General features: G+C 39.0%; 1 pseudogene; it reads right to left on the bottom strand.

Moving 5' to 3' along the window:
* Nucleotides 1–3,130: 3,130 nt before the first annotated feature.
* LOC138810222 (olfactory receptor-like protein OLF3) lies at nt 3,131–6,245 on the bottom strand (annotated as a pseudogene).
* Nucleotides 6,246–9,796: the final 3,551 nt, after the last annotated feature.

Raw genomic sequence — 9,796 nt, 5'->3', positions numbered from 1 at the left:
TTTCGTTGAAGTTATTGCTACTTTCTTTTGAATTAATTTTATTTCTTGGTTCCAGAAGCACTCTTGATTCTTTTTTGATGCTGCTCTACAGCACCAATTCTCTTACCTTAAACATAACCAACGTGTTCATTAAAGTTCTGTCTCATAGCACAATATTGATGTTTCTCTAGGATTATTTTTGCCATAAGTTATACTTTCTCTTTGTTTAGTGTTTTGATCTTTTCTGTCAAGTTCTTTTTGGTTGAATGCTGAACATTATACATGGGAATGTGTAGGGTACTTTGAGGCTCTGTGTGATGTAACCCTCCTCAAGAGATGATTTATTTACTGGTAGGGAATAATCCTAAAGACAGATTACTTCCAGTGATCTAATGGGGATATGGAAGGCTTTCATTTTTGCTATTGCCTTCTTTATCTGTATTTCCTGTGCTTCTGCATTGGGATTTACTTATGTGAAGACAGGTCATAGCTTACAGGTTTTAATCAGCTCACATCTTCCAGTTGGATTACTCTGTACTCTGAAAGGACCGAGTAGTGTCACAGTTGTTGTGTCAACTTATAGCATGACGGTGTAACTCCACAATACAAAATTCATGGATTCATTGCCAAATCAGCCTCTTAGATGAAGCTAAGAACCCCAAGTGACGCCCTCTATCCTCAAATTTTATGATAGATATGAAAGACACTAGCATTTCTATATGGTACAGTAGCAAGTTAGGAAAAAATGTGTAGCAATTAATGTTTAAGTAACAAAAACGTCAAGAAAGACAGAAGAAGGCAAATGGAGAGAAGAGAGGCAAAAATGTATGGGACGAAGCTAAACAAAACGATGTCTAGAAATTCAGTTCAATTCTTGTGAAAATGTGTGCTATTACCAGAGATTGAAAAAGGATATAAAAATTAGGAATAGTAAGAAAAGAAGCAGAATAAAACACTAACAGAAGATAAATCAAAAAAGTAATTATTAACATGTCTTCTTTGTTGAGGCAAGTGTATACTGGCTAGGCTCTACTAGTGTAAGAGATACTGACATAGAGTCTTGTTCTCAACTTTCTGTCCGTAGCTCCCTCGTTATTTTTATTCACATCAAGACTGCCTGCACACAGGATGACCCATTGCAACAATGATACCCACAAGACACTATATTGAAAATGAACTTTACAACTCGGTGGGGGGGTTGGGGGCGGGGAGGAGTGAAGGAGGCATGAGAGGAAAGGGATAATGGATAATGGGAGAACAACAAAGGAGGGAGTAACAATTCTTAACAAGCTATGTACTCATTTCCTTACTCACGTAAGTAACCCCTCTGTACCGCATCTTTACAATAAAATAAAATTTTAAAAAGACTACCTACAATCTCCTTCTGATTACATGCTAAGTTTGTTGCTTGTGGTTAGATAGACTGAAGGAGGGACAGTGGCTCTCCGTGACATCTTAGCCTGCTAGAGACCTAGTGGTGGCAAATCTAGCTTTTCAGCAGCAAGCTTTTCCATTTTGTACTTAAGCCTTCCGATGGTTTCTTTTACAAAGTGAAGGGTGATTTTACTCTTGCTACTGTTATATGGACATAGACCCATTGGACAGCAATAGTTTTAGAGCATTAGCCAAGTCCTTCACCTGCCTTGCTGCTTCTGTAGCTACCCTATGTCTCAGGCCAGAGATCCAATTGTCAAATGTCTTCTCCATTCACTGGATGAAAGCCAGTAGTGAGGTTTAAGTCTCTCCTGGGCAGTTGTATTCATGTCAGCACACAAGGCTGACGTGCTTACAGGGCTAACTGGCCACAGGGAAGTCTGCATGGCTTGCTCACTCCCATGTCTGTCTGTTGTCCTAAGCAGCTGGATACAGTCAATAGTCAGCTTCTAACTACTGCTGGGGCAAAGCTTGCTTGCCTGTATTTGGCTTCTGTGTAGTTTCCTTATTCCTAGAAGATTCTATTTACAAAATTCAGAGAGCCCCATTCAATTTTATAAATATCTTAATTAGTTATGAAAATAGAAGAAGCATCATAGTTATGCTATTTATTTCTAATTTATATAAAATCCTCCATAGAGAGGAATGATCAGAGCTTAGCAGACAAATGTCAAAAACAATTGCCTATAATTTCTGGAGGCTGTTTCAAAGGAGAAGCAAAAATATTTGCTACATATTAATAAGGATAGTGTATCTGGTAATCAGCTAATAATTTGGAGCAAAGGAGAGGGAAAATGGAAGTGCTCTATAATTAATAATGGGGTCAGGAATGGTACAACATACCGGTAATCTAAGCTGCTTGGGAGAGATCATGAGGCTTAGGGGTTTGAAGAAAGCATAGGCAAAAAGTTTATGAGATCATATCTCAACAAATATGCTGGCCTTGATGGTGAACATCTATAATCCCAGTTATCTGGCTAGCATAAACAGAAAGATCTTGATCCAAGGCTAGTCACAAGCAAAAACACAAGAACTTGCCCCAAAACAATCAAAACAAAAGGGCTTTGGGTAGGGGAAAAGTGGCATAGCATCTTTCTAGAAAAGGCAAGGCTCTGAGTTCAAGCCCCAGCACTGTCAAGTATAACAATAATAAAGTTATTTATTTGTTTATTGTTATTATAGTAAAGATTTCAGGTTGGTACATCTAAAAAGAATGAATGAGTGCCTTTTGAAAGACCATTAGCTATCCAGCAAGTATTTTACCTAAATTATCCATAATATTTGCAGTCACACAGAGAGCTCAGTACTATTTCCTTATTTAACAAAAAGGAAATGCTTGGCCATAACATATTTTAATAGCTTACCAGGTAGCACAATTTGTGAGAGACAGAAAAAAAAGGTCTGTTTGAAGACACTGAGGGCCAGCCTTCCAGTCAATGATACATCAAAATGTAAAGAAAAAATGGCAGCTGAAGCCTCAAATTCACCATCTATCAGAGCAAAGGGCATCTGAAAAGAGTCCCACTATGGGTCCCTACCAGGCATTGTCCTCTATAAGGAAAGCCACGAAGCATATTGAAGAATACCTTTTCTTTTTTACACACACATTGGACCATATTTTTCTTTGATATAAGTTCAGGAGTCTGTCTCACTCTATCCGACTTCCCGTTTCCTTTTAAAGACAGAAAACAAGAAGTGGGTTTGAAGTCTCCAACTTTTATTTGCGTGTCTCTACAATTTTTCCCAAAGCAGCCATGACATCCTTATTCCTCAAGGGGTTCAACATGGGTGCCACCACCGCATAGAGCAAAGCCACCATTTTCTCCTTGTCCAGCAAGGAGGCCGAGCGTGGCCCCAGATAGGTGAAGATGGTGGCCACAAAGCTCATGGCGACCACGGCGAGGTGAGAGGCACAGGTGTCAAACACTCTGTGGCGTCCCCGGGTAGAATGCACGCGCAGAATGGCAGCTATGATCTGCACGTAAGAGAACAGGACCAGAGCACTGGGAAGCAAGATCACCAGAAATCCCGAGATGGCCACCATGACCTTGTTGAAGATGTCTGCACAGGCTAGTCGAATCACCGCGAGGGTCTCACAGGCAAAGTGATTAATGACATTGCGACACAGGGGAAGCCGGAAGGTGATGATGGTTTCCATCAGTGAATTTGAAAAACCAGCAGCAAGCAGCCAGCAGCCAGCCCCAGACACACCTCTTCATGCATGATGACTGTGTATTGCAGTGGGTGACACACGGCCACATAGCGGTCGTAGGCCATGGCTCCCAGCAGGAAGAACTCAGAACCACCTGAGGCCAGGGACACACAGAGCTGCAGCACACAGCTGCGGAATGGGATGCTCATTTGGACTGAGAATAAGTGGTCCAGCGTTTTTGGGGCAATGCTGTTTCCGTAGCAGAGATCGATGGAGGACAGAACACTCAGAAAGAAGTACATGGGAGTATGGAGCCTGCTGTCCAGTCTGATCAAAAAAGGAATGAGGGAATTCCCCACAATCGTCACCAAGTACATGGCCAGAATTAGGACATGCCCCAATCACTGGACAGTCCCAGCAGAACAAACTCGCTCACCCAGGTCTGATTATCATTTCCCTGGCCCACGAGCTTCAGGATGGAAAGGCTACCTTGCAAACCATCCTAGGAGCCTGCTTTTCTGACGTCATGTCATCAGAATTTAGTTCGTTGGAACTGTAATTTCTTCTCCCAAGCACCTGCATTGAAATGGGGGGAAAAGATCAACGAAGTATTTTAGACATAAAATAGAACTTTGCTGTTTGATTTAGTAGTTAGATTTGGGAGTAATTTCTGTCTGTGTGATGAGAGAGTTTTTAGTCCACATGAACAGCATTTTCCTGAATTCTAAATGATGTCTGATGTCTTTTAAACTTTTTTGTGTACTCTTCGCCTGTCCTGGAGTTCTGATGCAATGCTATCCACCCATCCATATGAAATGTATTTCTGAGATCCTGAATATTTTTTAATAATCACCTTACATATCCTGTCATAAAAGTTTTGAGTTAATCTTATGGAGCTTGCTCTTTTACGTTTTTGTTTCTGGTTGTGAGGCCTGAACTCTGGGCCTGGGCGCTGTCCCTCAGTTCTTCAGCTCAAGGCTAGCACTCTACCACAGTGTCACAGTGCCACTTCTGGCTTTTTCTGCTTATGTGGTGCTGAGGAATCGAACCCAGGGCTTCATGCATGCTAGGCAAGCATTCTACCTCTGAGCCACCTTCCCAGCCCTCTTTTACTTTTAAAATATCAAGTAGAAAGCTTCTTCCCCACCTACTTCATACCTGTGGCCCAATTGGCTTAGACTAACCCCCCAATCACCAACTTAAGGGGCTAGGTGTTACGTGAACTGAAAGAATATATAGTGGTGAAAATGAGTCCCATAAGACCTCTGAATTTAATGAGGTGAATTTAATGTAGTGTTTGATAATGTCAGTTTCCTACTTCATAGTGGTATTTTCAGAGGGAAAACAGCACATTAATTTCTCATGGAAAATGGAGCTGTTCTCACCAGTGAAGGTGGGAGAATCTGAGATAGGGCATTAATCACAGAACACAGAATACAATAACTATCGTTCTTGGTCTTACTTTTCGAACCTTACCAAAATTTTGCTCTGGAGAGGAAACAATCATGAGATGCTAAGGCAAAGTATAGAATGGGATATTATTTACAAGTCATATAGAGTTAATATCTTTAGATATGAACACACACACATATATAATTCTGCAACACAATATCCAAAACAGAAAACTGCAATAAAACAAAACAACAATATCAGCACCTGTTGCACATTTCCCAGAAGTAGACATACAGTTACCCAGTAGGAATATGACAATATGTTCAGTAGTATTATTAGGAAAATGCAAATGGAAATCTCCTTTATATTTGCTCACTTATAGTAAGAAGAAAGATATTCACTACCAAAGAATGATCATCCCTTGACAATATGTTGTGTGTTTTACAATTGTGGCTTCTAGTGGCCCTGTTCTTCTAGGGGACAGTCACCCTGATGGAAGCTTCTAGTTCAGCCCAGGAGCTTTGGGAGTGATCATTATGGAACCTACAACTGATACCACAGAAATACTTGGGATTAGAATACTTAAGATTAAACTTCAGTATGATGGAAATGCCAGTGTTTAGATAGTCATGAAGTGTTCAGTATTCAATATTGTTCTAAATGAGGTCCAGGATGCCAATCAAAGTATTCAGAACAGAACTTTCCTAAATTTTGTGTTAAACAACTTTTAGAGAAAATGGTCAATGTGAAACAACACATTCAGCCTCTTGAATGGAGAGCTTTCAGTTATCCACACCAAAGTTAATTGCATGACATAGTCTGATATAAGATAGGCCAGGAGATGCACAATGCTTAAAGGGGTTAAAAATGGTTCTTCACTGTGGCGAAAGATGGAAGGATTAAAAATCCTTGCAACAAATATGTGGTTTATAATCAAGAGTTATATCTTGTTAGAATGTTGTGTTTTTCAGCTACATAGCCAAAAAATACATTGTCTTTATCAGTTTGTATTCCCCTACTGAACTTTTTTCTATTGTATTCATTTGTATGCAAAATTTCTTTTTAATCTGCCACCTTTTACATTGACATAAAATGTGTTTCTCCTAGAGTCATTATCCTGGTGAGGATATTTTTAAGTCATTGAAAGCCCTGCTACAAATACACACTGGTAAGGTTCGCAGTGTTTACTTACCTTGATGCCAGTGTGCTTTTGCTGCTCTGATGCCTTTAGAGATCCATTAAGAACTAAAGAGATCACACTCCAAAACACCTGTCTATCCTTCCACATTTAACTACTTGTCCCCGATATCTATAGTTTTCAGAAAATGTAGACTGAGAAAACGGGTGTCCTTAGGTTTTGATAAGCAAAGGAATTTTCAAAAATAATCATGTTGTTCATAGATGTTGTTTTAAATCTGAAGAGTCTATGTATATTTTTCTCATGTGGCAGGTTTGATTTTTGTCTCTCCATTTATTTTCTCTTTTCTTCCTAAAATGATGGCTGAAGACATCTGAAAAATCTACCTTTTTAAAGAAAAGTAATGCTGCTCTCTGTCTCTTTCTCTGTCTGTCTCTCTCTCTCCACATACACACACACACACACACCACACACACACACACACACACACACACACACACACACACACACACACACACACACACTTCAAGAAGTGCTGGCAATGTATATATTGAAGGAATTAACATTTTGTGCTTACTACATCTCAAACAAAGCAATTGAAATCTACAACTATACAAATTAAAATATACTAAAGTAGGAGGAATAATTTCTAAGAATGCTTGTATCCTAGCCTGTTCTCTAAAGGAATAAGAATAATTTGTTCTACAATGTACATCATACTTACTCTAATTCATCTTTCTACCAAGAGCTCAGCATAACGGGAGGCAGCAGCTCTGCAGGTATTCTCAGTGGGAGTGTATGCATTTGTAGGTGGCATCCATGTGGAAAAACTGGCTTATGTCTTTATGCTTATGTTGTTTACAACTCTACAATCTGGACTCTGGAAAAACAAATCTAATAAATGGCAACAAAAGAAGAGATGTATTCTTCCTATCAAGGCACATGTAAAAGGAAAAAATACATTCTTTTTTTAATTTTTATTTATTTTTTTATTGTGAAAATACTGTACAGAGGGGTTACAATTAGATGGGCAAAATAATGAGTACATTTCTTATCAAGCGTTGTAGCCTCCTCCTTTGTTTCCCCTTCCCATCCCTTCCTAGCCTCCCCCCACCCCCCACCCCATTCTCCCCCCCCTTCCCCCCCCCACCAAAGTTGTAAAGTTCGTTTGGAAAAAATACATTCTTAAAACCATTGTGTTTTTCCCAAATAAAATATACTTGTTATTTAAACAAATATTTCACATTTTAATCATTTTAAGTATATATTTGATTTTTTTAAAACTAAAGTATAATTGTGAGAATAACTAAAAGTTGTTAATAAGTTATCAATGGGAGAAACTTTAAAGCTTAACTTTTTTATAAGAAAAGAATGAAAAAGTTAGGCACTGAAAAGGTCACACCTGTAATCCTAGCTATTTAGAGGCTGAGATCTGATGATCATGGTTCAAAGCCAACCTATTCAGAAAATCTATGAGACATTTATTACCAATTAAACACTAAAAAGCCAGAAGTAAAGCTGTGGCTCAAGTGGTAAAGCACTAGCTCTGAGCACAAAAAGCTCAGAGATAGTGTCCAGGCTCAAGTTCAAACAACAGCATTACTGCCAAAACCAAACTAACAACAACAAAAAATAAACAGTATCCATAAGGAAAAAGGAAACCAAAAAGAAAGACAATGAAGAAAACAATAAAGATGCCAAGGAATAATGGAGTGGAATCTGCAACAATAGAGAAGAAAATTTGAACTTTTATAGACATTACCTGATTGAAAATCAACCAACCATTAAAGTTGTCTTATATCTCTACCCTACCAATACTTCCAGTATTTTTTATTCATGTTGTTGGTCCCAGCATGTTACATTTTCCAAAATTTAATTCTGTTATAATAGCAACCCTGCTCGAAATAGTCGCTAGGGAGATAAATAGGCTTATAGACTCTTTAAATAGTGAGAACTTCAAAATATCCCATACATACAATTTCATTTCTTAGTCTACATTATGGAAAACCCTCAATATCCAATCAAAAGCAGAGGACTCAAAAAAATCACTCAGCTTAGGGATATCTATTGTGCTATTGAATTATTTCTGCACTAGCTTAATTGCTGGGCTCTGGCACTATGTCAGGATCTGTTTTAATGAAGGATAATGAATTATTCACCAGAATCACTCCTGCATTTCTGAGGCAGACTAGGAGTGTTCATAAACCCATAGCTCTTTACTCAGAGCTTTAACAATAGTTCAAAATAGAAAGATAGAGCTCGGGTAGAGAGCAGAAATCTAAGGGGGAAGATAAAGAGATTAACATAAAGGAGAGGGGAAGAGAGAAGGGGTTTTGCCTCTGTAGGTATCTGCCTCCCTGTCTGTAAGCATCACTTCCTGTCTAGCTCTTTGCCATGGTTATAAGGCCATCTCGCTTCTCCTTTGTCCCAGAACACTTAAAGAGATCCTCAAGAAAACCCATCACAATGGGTAACAGAGCCCAATGTTTATGGTCAAGTAGAAAGAGCCATATTATTACCACAACAACTATGCCTTTGGATCATCTTCATACGAAATAAACATTTTGTTTACATTTTTAAAAAAGTCTTTCCATTGTTTTGATGACCAAGTAGTGCATCAGCTTTCACGTGTATGAAAATCAATGAAGTAACATAAGATTTCCCTTTCCCAGGGGTTTAAGACACATTAAGACTTCATCATTAAGTGAATATATGAATGGAAATAGCCTTGAAATGGTGACAATAGTTTTAAAAATATACACCATTGAGAAACTTATTCAACAAGCAGGTGTGAACACTGGGACCTTGAGAAGGTCTATAATATCTGACCAGCCCTAAATGGACAGTGGGGTGAGGCTTTTAAAATCAACAATGTTGCTTTAAAGACTTGCTATCCAAGCAGAAATTTTGGTATGGAGGAAAGAGGACTTGTCTCTGACATTTCCTTTCCTCTGGCATCCACAAAGAAAAAAAATAATCTCAGCACATGTGTGGACCAAGGCTGAGAACACATGGGAAGTATACCTGTGTTCGATTGGGAACGCCTTAAATCACTTAGAAAGTTCTGGCCCCATAATGTGGGTAACTAAAATCTACCTTCTTCAGAGGTATTTCCACTAGAAGATAACTTTATCAAGTTACCATACCCATAAGCTTGAATATAGAAGCAGAGTGAACTTCAGAAATCCGTGACTCACCTTGTTAAGTAAGTGTGGAAGAAACAAAGAGATGCCTGACTCACTTTTGAAGGGAGGAGAAGTCTGTCTGTCTGTCTGTGCCCCTTCAACTTTGTTAAGTCTGGCAAAGTTTAGTGAGAGCAAGTAACTTTCTCAAACTTTGGGAAGGAAAGCTCCAGGGGACCAATTATGTTTGTTTATGAGGTTTCTTTTTCTTTGCTCTCTCCTTCCATCTGGACACTTCTACACAAAGTTTCAACTTTGCAAACAGAATTTGGCTTTCTTTGTCCCGGGGGAACAAGAAGGAGCTCATCAAACTTTTAATTTCTCAAGAGACCTGTAGCTGCTCTTCAGCCATCCCCCTTTGAATGGTAAGCATGTACGCCTTCGTTGATAAAGATGTAGTTGCAATGAACCTTCCATTACTTTGTCATTCCAATTCGCCCATTTTCACTTTTCTTTGAGCAGTAGTAGCTGGTCCAGGCAACCCAGGACACTACGGATGTGGACCCTCTGTGTATACGA

This window comes from Dipodomys merriami, unplaced genomic scaffold, assembly GCF_024711535.1.
Source record: "Dipodomys merriami isolate MVZ:Mamm:240054 unplaced genomic scaffold, mDipMer1.0.p SCAF_5, whole genome shotgun sequence".
Classification (NCBI taxonomy): Eukaryota; Metazoa; Chordata; class Mammalia; order Rodentia; family Heteromyidae; genus Dipodomys; species Dipodomys merriami.
Note: the sequence above shows the minus strand (reverse complement) of the source record. Positions and strands in the feature narration are given on the sequence as shown.